Raw genomic sequence first — 12,979 nt, forward strand, 5'->3', positions numbered from 1 at the left:
AATTGAAATCGTAAATTCCGCGGATAACCAGCGTTTATCATATAGAGACAGGGATTTGCAAAGAATAAAAGTTGTAGAACGTTGAAAGGCGTTGAGAGAAACGTGATGTTATCCCGTTATTCGTTAACGCAACGCAGTTAAAAAAAATCCCGTAGGAAGATTACGATAATAGATAACCTGAGTCGAGTGTTTGTCGGGGGATCTAAAAGATTCTTTCCAGTTGAGCGTCTGAGATTGCAGAGAAGAAAATTTGGAAGCCATCGAATTCGTGATGTCGATAGAAATCTTCATTTGGAATCGTTGTATCATAACGTAGTCTGCTTATTGTCGATAAGACTTTACTAAACTAAAAGTGACTACTAAAAGTTTCTATCCTCTAAATTCTATCTACGATTCTATAATCTAAAAACTGACTTTTGCAAACAAACTGTAACATTCGCTTAACGGAAAGACATACGTATCTTGTTTGTACCCGTCTTTTCACAATGAATTCTTGAACGTCTGTCTCTGTGGTGAGACAAATGCAAAGTCATCTCATCAGTTACTCACCTTGCTCCAAATCTTCAAGAGTATCGACGAGCACGTCGCATATCAACGCATCCCTTTCGTTCCTTCCCATTAGATCGTACTTCCTCGCCAAGTATCGCGCCACAGCGTCAGCCTGCGCTACCGGTTTCCCGTCTACCTCCAGCACAGGCAGCTTTTTATAAGGCATTGCTAAGAACAAACATGGCTCATATGAACACTGTGTAGAGGGAAACGATCGATAGGAAATCACAACACAGCTTCCGAGGCCGTTGCGTTCTTGTGAATAGATGAATCGAAATCATTTCGGTTTTAATCAACATGGCCTAGTAAAGAAATACAGAAATATCTTCTTTCTCCTTTTTTTCTTTTCTTACGATTACGATGGACAGGGTATCGCGTGTTTTTGACTGTTGGGAAGAACCTAAAGTCTTTAAAATCAAGGATAAAAGATAATACCAGACACGGAAAAAATATTAGAAAATGTACACGGTTCTTGTAATGAAAATTGAAATGCAAGGAATATAAATCGAATGTCTCTTGCGAACGTAATTTTGTGTTTTACACCGACAGGATTGATTTACAGACTTACGTTGATTTTTGGTTTCTCTATCTGCAAGCGACATATAAGATTATATCGAAGACTATGCTGCGTAAAACTTTTATTATACTATTTACGATAGAAATGTCGCAACGGAAGATCGAATTTTATGTCTGCTTTGTTCTTTCGACTTTTTAGCTATGTTCTTGTTCATTTCCGAACTGATTTCAATTTTTTATCCTTTTTTTCCGACAAGTCCTAAAAAGTTTTTAAATTAACGAGAAACGTAGAAGTATTTTTGTATTCCTATTTTAAGTCACCTATTTACGGTTTTCTCAAAATATTCGAAATGCTTCGATTCATTGAAAACAATAAAGATTGCAACACAAAAATTCGAGAATCGTAAGTGAATTAAGTTGGTATTCGATAAACACGATATTACGGAAGCAAAACTTAATGAAAAGTTCGACTTTATTCCGTATGAAATTTTACTTTAAGTAAGTTTAGCCTGCACGTGAAACGAAAGTTTTATATACAGAAAAGTTTGAGTAAATGGTAGATATCTGAGAGTTGAACGATGAAAGTAAAAATCGATTCTTCACGCTTACAATCCTTGTATTCAGGCCAGAGTTGTAGGGGGATCCTCTCGTCGGTATACTCGATGCCAATATATGCAAATATGTACCGTATATGTTCGGCACTACCACGGGCATTGAAGTAGATTAGTTTGTAGGTAGGTTCGTCGCTCATTTTCCTTGCTCTGTCAACTTATCGAGAAAAATGTTACAATTAACTCGTGTAATTAACAGACTGTGTGCGTGTTTGTGTGTAGAGAGAACAATTTATTTATAGATGGAATAATTCGTATAATACGCAAAATAAATCATTTAGAAGGCTGGAATATGTGTTTTTGAAACAATTAATTATGTGGAAAAATATTTCAAACGAGATATAATTATGAAAAAAATAATAATTAAATGTATGTAAATGTATGTAATAATAGTTAAATGTATGTAAATGTAATAATTAAATGTAATTAGTTGTGAAAAAAATAATAATAAAAAATAAATAAATGTAAAAAAAGAATTAAATATAATTAGTTTCTTTTTACGCACGCGATATTATTGGCGATATATGAAGGTCAACTTTATTTTTTTAAATAGACATATTTATACGTATATTTATAGATATAAATACATATATTATATAGATATAATAGTATATATAATATATATAATAATATAAATGTCGAGTCTGAATCTCTGAGTCCGAGCTCGAGGCGCCCTCCCGGGGAGGGCTCGCGGGAGGTAGCGGTTCTGCGTTGAAGTTCTCCATCGTCCGGTCGCGCGTGGGGTACCTTTATTGTCGATAGTTACACTAGTGACGAGGGCCTCAGGCTTGATAACGAATCCGTGACCAACGGGAGGACAGGTTCCCTTGCTCTAACTCACACGTGCACCACTCCCTGCTCGTAAGACACTCGACTTCCTTCACCGATCAGCTCTCTAGCAAGACTGCTCGTCATCCCAACGACGCCACCGAAACAAGACTCCGGTCGAGTGTCTCAGTACACACGATCCTCCGATCGACGTACGATTGCTATCGGTTTGGACTTGCGATTGTTTCGTTATGGCTATATTAGGGTCTAGGTTGCAAGGTTAGGGTGTTTTCCTGAAGTTCCAGAGGGGCCCCGGCGTCCTTTCGTCTCCGACTCGGCCATCCTGACACTTACACGTCATCGTGTGTGGCCTGCTGGCTTGGTCTACCCGTCGGGGCTTCCACCACGTAGGCATCGACCCGGCGCTCGTCCTCGGGGCAATGTTTTTCTTCTCGCCGCGATGGACAGCGAGACGCGATGTGTCCCGGCATGTGGCAGTGAAAGCACAACGCTTTTGGTGGTGCAGCCGGTCGGCTTTCCTCCGGCCGTCGGGGGTCCTTCTTCGGTTCCCACTTCGCCCTCTTGCGGCATTCGAATGTCGGATGTCCGTAAATACCGCAGTGGCCACACCTGGTCCAGGGGGGCGGGTGACCTGCCTCGTTTGTTTCCGAAGCTCGCTAATGACCTACACGACGGGGGCGTTGGCCACTTCGTGTATAGGAAGGGCTTCATTTCTCTTTGGAATTGTTTCACCGACGTGATGTCACTCGTGAGCGCTAGTCGCTTAAAACGTTCATCGCGCGAGCCCAGCAGATGGAGGGCGGTGGCGGCGAGTACCTCTTCCCTGGTTGAATTTCGCCACTTCGACCCCAGGAGGGTGATGATACGATTTCCGTACGCTCCTGGTGTTTCGCCGTCCCGCGGTAGTTCCTCGGCTACCTTGATTAGCGACGCGGCTGCTACTTCTTGGCCACCGAAGTGCGCGGCGAATTGTTCCTTAAAATCTGGCCAGGTGAGCTCGTCGCCGTTCATTATCTGCGTAAGCCAATACGCTGCCGGACCCTCTAGGGCACGGTTTAGGGCAGAATACAGTGCGCTGTTTTTCAGGCGGTGGTCCCTCATGAGCAGGCCGACGGCTGTGCACAGGCGGCTGGATCTGCGTCCGCGGCTTCGGAGTTGAAGCGCGGTAGCGATACCCAGGTTGCCCGGTGTCCTTTCTTCTTCTTCTTCTTCTTCTTCTTCCTCTTCTTCTTCCCTAGCGACCGCTTTAGTGCGCGCACGATACTCTTACGATCCCGTGCCGACAACGTGTGTTCGGATGCCACTTCTGATGTCGAGTCTGAATCCGAATCCGAGCTCGAGTCACATTCCGAGTCCGAGCTCGAGGCGCCCTCCCGGGCAGGGCTCGCGGGAGATTGCGATTCCGTGTTGGAGTTCTCCATCGTCCGGTCGCGGGTGGGGTACCTTTATTGTCGATAGTGACACTAGTGACGAGGGCCTCAGGCTTGATAACGAATCCGCGGCCAACGGGAGGACTATCATATAAAAAGCAACAGGATACACGAAATAATATAATTCTGACTAGGACAACATAAACGCAAGAAGTGTTGATATTGAAAAAAATATTTAATTTTGTATATAAATATTTTCATATTTAAAAAAGTTTCCGGAAGCAGGAAGATTTACAAACAAATAATATCATAAACCGAATGTTTCATGATCCTTTTCTAATTAGAGTGTGTGACAGCATGTAAGAACGTTTCTTAAAAATATGACTTATTGCAATTACTTAATCGCAATTATAAACGATTAAGACCTTCTCACAACGAGGCAATCTATCCAAAGTATAAAACTCGTTACACTTGATGAGAAAACAAATCTCTACTTAGGTTTCATTTCGTTTCATCGCGTTCATAAAAAGTGAATTTCTATGAACCCATCGTGCAATTTACTAATTAGGACCGTTGATCTCGCTGCAACATAGATGGATAGAAAAAAGCCATTTAAAATGATACAACGTCGGGAAGACAATTATGAAAATTATAAATGGAACACAAGATAAAATTGTTTAAGATTAATTCTTCTTCTTTTTTTTTAATCGCGAGTGTTTGCAAACGAAGTTTCAATCTGTTTACAATGATAGCAATGAGAGGAGGATGTCTATGAAAGTTATAAATGCGATATTGAATAACATTTCTGCGAGTGGGTTTGTTTTTCGTTACAAATGTTTTTTAAACGAATCTGCAATCTGTTGGAAACAACGGAACAGTAACGGGACGACTGATAGGGAAATAAAAAAGATCGCGTTTTATTTGAACAGACAAATCTTTGAAATCTATTCGAAAGTCTATTTGAAATGGTACGAGCTCGAAAAGAACGGTGAATACTATAGAAGAAGGATTAATTAAAATTCTTATTAATCTGTACGCTTTGTATATTAGATACCTTGATCGATGCCAAGATAACAAATTATTATACAAAACAGTGAAGTATCCACGTCTGACATTAATATTGAGTATTACCATTACTGTAATTTAATTTTTAACCGATCCTGAAAATTTCTTAGAACGTAAAAAGTATAAAATGTTACTGTGCATTTCATGATTAAATGCACTGTAATTTAGAAACAGTTATGAAGCGGAAACAAATAATTTATTCAGAATAAGAATTCTACGTAATCATGTTAAAAAAAAAACGTACTTATAACGCGTTTAAACTCCAAATATGTAAAGACAATAAGGGAAAAGAATTAAACGAAGAATCGTATTTTTTGTAAATTCACACAAGATTTTATCTAAAAAAAAATTAAGATTTTTTGAAGAACGTACAAGACGGAACACGAACAATAAAAAAGGGATGTTAAATACAAAAAATAGATTGAAATTTAGATTATGAAATATAAAAAAAATGATATTGCATAATTTACAATTATTTTCGATAGCTTACGTCAGTATGTTGGAGTGTAAACTATAAAATATTCAAAAACTGATACCATTCAGACATAATTTAGAAAAACAATAAATTGCGGAAACCGATAGTTAAAACTCGATACGATCGATACCCCAAAGCTCTAATCCTAATAATTACTCAGCAATAATAACCGATAATTCATGTTGATTAATGTTTGAACTCCGTTTTTTTTCTGTATGTGTATACAAATTTTGTACAGTTTGATAAAGCGAAATTAAATTATCATCCTTTTGTACTACTTCAAACATTGAGATTTGTCATCTTCAAGGTCGATCACACATAGTTTCAGATTGCGGAGTTGCAAGGGTAATTAATTTTGCAATCGGTTTTCCTTTGATATAGATGTGCATACAAATAGCCATTGATTGACAATATACCGAAGCAATTCTAGTTTAATTTGAAGTCATCGATCCTTTGATATTTTTGGAAGAATAGTAAAAGTACAGAGAAAACAAGAAAAAATGGCGTTAACTAAAAGATAGCTCCAATGTATCTCATAAATATTATCTATATATCATTTGTAAGATGTAAGTGACCAAGATATCGAATTATAGAAAAATTGTATGTAATGATCAATACTTGAACGTTACTTACATTTATGTACATGAAAATTTGATCTTTTATTAACTAAGTTATTGATCGACAAAATGACTTCCTACATAATTCTCCGCCTGAACTGAAATGCATATTTTTTTTTACGCAAGCCTTATGTGTAGCTAGCAACGAGCAAACAGATTAATTACTTTACACACGGTCGTATCTTGTTTGCTGTAGGCGAGTTCTCTCGTGTATTCAACGAAGTACTCAACTTTAAAGCGATAACAGAAGAACATTATTGTATCGATAAAAATCATGCTTTTTTCAAAGAAATATGTAACTCGTATTTTTTTTAAAGCAACCCTCATAATGTATTAAATAAAATAATCATACATTTTTTTTGTTCAACATTTGTAAAATACGATATTATCAAGATCACCAAGGAGGTAATCTTCAATTCTTAATGAATATAATAAAAAACATAATTAATGACTGTTTGATGGTTTTATTATTATCTCTATAATACAAAAGCACAACATCGTGTCAACAGTTTATATAGTTCGTATGTTTCTGTAGGAATACACAAATAATAGTTCTCTATCACAACGTAATCTAAAGGGAAAACCCTGACTAAATGACAAAAATATCGGTAATAACTGGAACTAATGAATGTTAAAAGCAATCAGTATATTCCATACAAACTTCCATCAACACGATTCGTTCTTCATTCTCTCAACACACTAAGACCGCAATCTTTGAACGCTTATAAAACCATAAGCAATCGTGAAGTTTAGAATTCGCTAACTGGGCGTCTCTCAATCCAGTTTTTGATCTTGGGCAGAAGGAGGACCTTTTTCTCCAGCAGCTTCAGATTCTCGTAATTCTCGATCAGATCAAACTTGTACATAAAGTTCAAATAATCGAGCAGAGCAACGAATGTTAAATCAGCCCAAGAGAGAGTACCATCGTAGAAGTAGCCGTCATTTTCCTTCACTTGCTGGTCCAAACGTTCTAAAATGAACGGCAGCGTCTCTTCAGCAGCCTTGCGTTTTGCAGCTTTGACCTTCTCGTCCTCCTCATAGTGGAAGGCGGCAATTTCTGAAAATTTGTTTTCAGTTAAATACTATTCGCTAATGTTATACTAATTTGAATACAGTGTTGTGCGAAATTTAAATGATACTGAAGATAGAATTACAATCCTTTTTAATCCTTTGTCTTGTATTGTTGACATACGTGTATCGTTCGATTAAATCAAATATTAAATCGGATTTCAACTAATAAATACCTGAACAGATATGTACTATCTGTTATCAAGATTCGTATAAGATTTATGCAAAACAGCACTGGATACTCACTATGACGAATATCATGAATAGTATCAATAGTGGTATCAATATGAAGATTTGCCCAGTCAATCTTTCCAGCTAAGTTATATTGTTTGGCTAAGTAACGGCAAATAGCTGTAGACTGAGCAACCTTCCTTCTATCAGCTACGAGCATAGGAAGCTGGCCATAAGGAGTCACTAAAAACATACAACTAATAGAATCAAAGATTCTATCGAACAAACAGATTATGATGCTTCTTAAATATCTAGCTTCCTGTTATCTGTTTTGGAAAGATATAATTTAATTTATTGATAATTTATCAGCAAACAAAGGGCATTGTCTCCTTAACAATACCTATTGTTCTCCCACATATCTTATAGAGCAATGGAGAGTAAACAATAATCTCTGTTATACTCTGCATAATTGTGTTCTACTTTATTTAGCTACTTTAGTTAAATTAGGAAAGATGAGATTTAAGAAACAGAATTTCTTTAAATTTTAAGCTTACAGGGCTTTATTTCTGGCCAGACGTCCTTTTTGATACGTTCATCTTCAAATGGAATACTAGCATAGCTGAAGAAGAACGGATTGGTTCTGCCAATACCGTAACTGGGAAGTAAGTCAATTTATAGAGCGGCATCTTCCTGGAAGTATAATATATACAAAGTAAAAACAAAGAATCATTGATGACAAGAATTATATTATTACAAATTATGAAGTATAAGACAATTTAAGTAAAAAGCATCAACTACTAACTACACGCATAGCTATTTGTATCTTTATATTTTAATATAGCTTAGATATAAAAAGAATATTATTTCTGGATGTAATAATGTATAAACTTGCGCCAAATATTATAACAAAATATTGCACTTTCTATTTAAGTAGGATAGACATATTACCGGCATTTATCTTTTTTCTATAGCAATGAAATTGTTTATAAAAAAGTTTATAAGAAAACTATCAATTAATGCAAACAACGCATTTCAAAATATTAATTACATTCGCGCGATTCGTTATCACTAGTATTAATTTAACCATATGGTTCTATACACCCAAGACCCTCTAACAGTAATTTAGTACCATTACTAGTCGTATGTACAATGTATGTTTGTATACAACTTTCGTAACTACAAAACATTCAGCATGATTATATATTCTTCCAAACTTAAGAAACATTTTCTAATTGCATACTTAAATTTATCGATCAATTATGAACATGTAATAACATTTATTTCTTTCAACTACTAATTTTTAAATCATCTGCTGTTCGGTTAATTGAAGGATGTCGGCTTTCTGTAGAAGTATTTCATATTTATTATTTAATTATGAATAAGGAAAAAACATACAAAATATAGTTTTTAAACGGTTTATTATTTATAAAGAGAAACATTGACTCGGGATATATATACTATATATATACTATTTACTTACAATTTTTTTTTTAAGACTTCAAAGTCGAAACAAGCACAGGAAATTTCCAAGCCGGTTAACAGAAACTTGAATGAGACAAAAATAACCTTTAGATCAGTATATGTTCTTCTTCCCCCCTGTTGCTTCCACGTAACTCTTATCCTATTGGTGGAGCTGTGCTGTTATGTGAAATTATGACTACATAAAAACATCCGGAAAGACTCATTGAATGATTTTATAGTTTAAGGTTAATAAATTTCCATAAATTAAAGTTGAAAATTTATGAGAACATGTTTTCTGTAACAAAACTTAGTAAAAACAAACTAGTAAGGTTTATAGATTCTTTAATGATTATGTATGTATTCATAAACTAGTTCGATAAACATCGTTCGATAAAACGTCGAACAACACTGTTAGGGAAGTGATACATTTACACTGTACATGAGAGTGTGTGTGTAAGGGTTAGAGGGCGTCAAGGTCTTAGTGGAGACAAAAGACTGTTGCCAGATGTTAGAAGAATGTAGGATAGTCGGTTGGCGACCAGCGTGCGTGCAAGACGTTCTTCAGAGAGTAATATAGATGTATAACTGTTGTGTGGGAAATATAGTCAATAATTTGTATTCCCAAATCCTCGAATTTCCTTAACATGGTAGCAGAGCGTTGTTACTAGTTTTGCAAGATATTTAGTGCGTGGTTACGATCTTGCGAGTGAGTTTTCAGTAAAGAAGAAAAAAAACTTTCAGAGGAAAAAATATACTTCGAGCACGTAGGAACGCTTGAGTAAGAAAAGAAAAAAAGAAGAATCAATTAAAATGGAGAGATCGGAAATCATGATACCTATATCCGATGGTGAGGATTATGGAATGTAGAAGCAAAGAATCACGATGTTTCTCAAATATAAGGAATGCGAGGTTGTTACAACTAGAATGAAGAACGAAAGAGACGATGAAGACTGGGACAAAAAGGACTTGAAGGCAATTAATATAATTTATAGTGCAATATCGAACAGACAATTGGAGTATGTTAGGGAAGGAAAAACGGCGTATGATATAATAAAAAGGTTCGATGAAATGTACTTGAAAGAGTCGACGGCACTGCAGATCGTATGCAGAAGGAGATTGGAAAACATAAGACTGGAGAACTACAGTGATTCAGCATCACTCTTTAACGATTTTGGGAAATTAATCAATGAATTAAAAGGTGCGGGCGCACACGTAAGTGAGAGGGAAAAGCTGAATTACATGCTGAATACGTTACCCGAAGAATACAGCTACATAGCGGACATAATAGACGCATTGAAAGAAGAGGATCAAACGGTAGCGTATGTAAAAAATAAAATAGAGATAGCAGAGAAGAAAAATAAATCCAATCGAGGAGAAAGGCAAACCAACGCCTTTTCTGCAAAAAAGGAAGGATGCTTCAGATGTGGAAGATTAGGACACTTTGCGAGAGAGTGTCAAAATGGCGTCCAAGCGGGAAGCAGTAACGGCTATTGGCATGGGCCTACACGTGGTCGAAACAGAGGAAGAGGGAACAAAGGCAATACGAGCAGAGGACGTGGAAACTTTCATCGTCAATCAACAACCGGCACGGGCGAGCATGGAAACTCAAGAGCAGGCATATGGACAGCAACGGCGCACGCAGCAAACAGCAGTGAGACGAATGAAATAAGTAAGAACGAAATAGTGTGGCTATTAGATAGCGGTTGTACCGATCACATAATTAATAATATAAATTATTTCGATAAATCTATCGACCTAAAAGAACCGGTAAATATATATTTAGGCGATAATAGACCGATAAAAGCGACAAAAGTTGGGAATGTTATAAGTTATTTTGAAGCATTCGGAAAACAAAATGAAATAAATATGAGGAAAGTATTTTACGCGAAAGAAATGTCCGCAAATTTGATTAGTTTAGGTAAACTAACAGACAATAAGAATACGGTTATTTCCAAAGGAAATATTGCGAAAGTAATAGATGAGGATAATAAACTTACAGCTGTAGCGTTCAAAGAGAATGGGACATATAGAATAAAAAGTATATTGAAAGGGAAGAAGCACTTAGTAAACAGCGCCGAACGTAGTGGTATGAGTAAAAAGGAAAGATGGCATAGGATGCTAGGACACGTAAATTTTAAATATTTAGAGATTTTGGGTAAAGAGCAGCTAGTGACTGGCATACCGAATGAATTTGAAAAGGAACTTTTGAAATGTAGGGTGTGTATAGAAAGCAAAATGCATAACTTACCTTTCAAAAATAATCGAACTAAGGCTAGGGAAATAATGAAAATTATTCATACGGACGTATGTGGTCCCTTTAAGACTACCGGATTCAATGGAGAAAAATATTTCATTTCATTTATCGATGATTATAGTAAAATAGCTAGGATCTATTGTATAAAATCAAAAGATGAGGTCTTTGATTCTTTCGTACAGTTCGTAAATGAAGCCGAAAATTTAACGGGCAAGAGGTTAAAAATATTAAGATGCGATAATGGTAAAGAATATTTAAATAATCGAATGTATAAATTTGCTAGGGATAAAGGTATAAGAAGAAATAATTGCCCAACATACGTACATGAATTAAACGGGACAGCGGAAAGGTATAATAGAACAGTGATGGACATGGCGCGTTGCTTGTTAGCGGAAGCGAAAGTACATAAAAGGTACTGGCCGGAAATAGTTTGTACAGCGGCATACTTGAAAAATCGAATATTAGCGAATACTATAGAAGGAAAGACACCTTTTGAAATATTCTTCGGAAAAAAACCAAGTGTTAAAAATCTACATCTATATGGAAGTAAAGTTCTTGTAAGAAGGCCAGAACAAAAAAGAGTTTCCAAATGGGACAAGAAGGCAGATATGGGAATTCTATTAGGATATAGTGAAGTAGGATACAGAGTCTTATTAGGTGGGAAAATAACAATAGCTAGACATGTAGAGGTCATAGAGACAGACACTAAATGTATCGGTTTTGAGGAAAATTCATCAGAGGCAGATAGAAATGATAGCGAAGATAACTATTCATTGGTTGGTATGGATAAGGAAGAGTTAGAAGGTAGGAAAGATGAAAATAATAGTAGTATTGAAAGCTCAAACACTCCTAGGAGATCTACACGTATTAAGAAAACTCCAGTAAGGTATCCAGAAAAGGAAAATATTTACGAGATGCATGCAAATTATTGTAAAGTAGATATCCCTCGTACATTTGAGGAGGCGATTTGTTGCGAAAATAATGAAGTTTGGAAACGGGCTATGGATAAGGAAATAGAATGTCTCTATAAGAATAAAACTTGGAAATTGGTAGAAAGGGTAAAAGGCAAAGAAATATTAGATGTAAAATGGGTTTACACAAAAAAATCAGAGGACAGGTATAAGGCTAGATTAGTGGTAAGGGGATTTCAACAAAGAAACGTAGCCGATGACATATATTCTCCAGTGGCGAGTAATCAGACCTTTAAGATATTGCTATCATATTGTTGTCAAAATGGATTAATAATTGAGCAAATGGATGTAGAAACTGCCTTTTTAAATGGTGAAGTAACCTCGGAGGTATATGTAAATCAACCAAAGGGATATACGGACGGAACGAATAGAGTTTGTAAATTATCGAAAGCGCTTTATGGGTTAAAAGAAAGTCCGAGGGACTGGTATGAGTGTTTTGATAAGTATGTGACGAGATTAGGTTTTAAAAAGAACAATATAGAGCTGTGCCTATATACTTATGGAGAGGGAGAAAATGTTGTTTATTTGTTAATATACGTAGACGATTTGTTGATTTGTAGTAAAAACAAAGGGAAGATACAAAGTGTAAAAAAAATTATTAACTGATAAATTTGAAATGAAAGATTTAGGTGAAGTAAAAGAATATCTTGGAATAAATATAGAGTATGATTATTTAAAAAAAATGAAATGAGATTAAGCCAAAAGAAATACATAGAATCATTAACAAACAAATATAAATTACATAATAGCAAATTGTACTGTACACCTATGGAGACCAACTTAAAAATTGAAAAAGCTGAGATAAATAGAGAGGACATTGGATACAAGAATTTAATTGGCGCATTGCTGTATATTGGTGTAAATACCAGACCCGCTATAAGTTATAGTGTGAATTATCTGAGTAGATTTCAAGATTGTTGTAACGAGACACATTTTAAATATGCCTTGCGAATATTGAAATATTTGTACCGGACTAGAGATTTAGGGCTACATTATAAAAGAAATGAAAAGTGCGAAACGATAGATTGTTATGTGGACGCTGATTGGGCAGGAGATCATATA

General features: G+C 35.9%; 3 protein-coding genes and 1 pseudogene across 7 annotated transcripts in view; 1 reads left to right on the plus strand and 3 right to left on the minus strand.

Moving 5' to 3' along the window:
• The window catches only part of LOC126876031 (uncharacterized), a 142,005-nt gene extending 139,337 nt beyond the window's left edge, over positions 1-2,668 (minus strand). Inside the window, exon 1 of the mRNA XM_050638949.1 lies at positions 2,424-2,668. The gene's annotated coding sequence lies outside the window, so the exon portion shown is untranslated. The remainder of the gene's footprint in view (positions 1-2,423) is intronic.
• The window catches only part of LOC126876028 (hematopoietic prostaglandin D synthase-like), a 160,854-nt gene that overhangs the window by 133,012 nt on the left and 14,863 nt on the right, over positions 1-12,979 (plus strand). The window lies entirely within an intron of this gene.
• LOC126876029 (uncharacterized) overlaps positions 1-12,979 on the minus strand; it is a 107,321-nt gene that overhangs the window by 3,108 nt on the left and 91,234 nt on the right. The gene's annotated exons all lie outside the window — the stretch shown is intronic.
• LOC126876033 (glutathione S-transferase-like) lies at positions 6,618-7,921 on the minus strand (annotated as a pseudogene).

The sequence above is a fragment of the Bombus huntii genome, unplaced genomic scaffold, assembly GCF_024542735.1.
Source record: "Bombus huntii isolate Logan2020A unplaced genomic scaffold, iyBomHunt1.1 ctg00000062.1, whole genome shotgun sequence".
NCBI classification, from domain to species: domain Eukaryota; kingdom Metazoa; phylum Arthropoda; class Insecta; order Hymenoptera; family Apidae; genus Bombus; species Bombus huntii.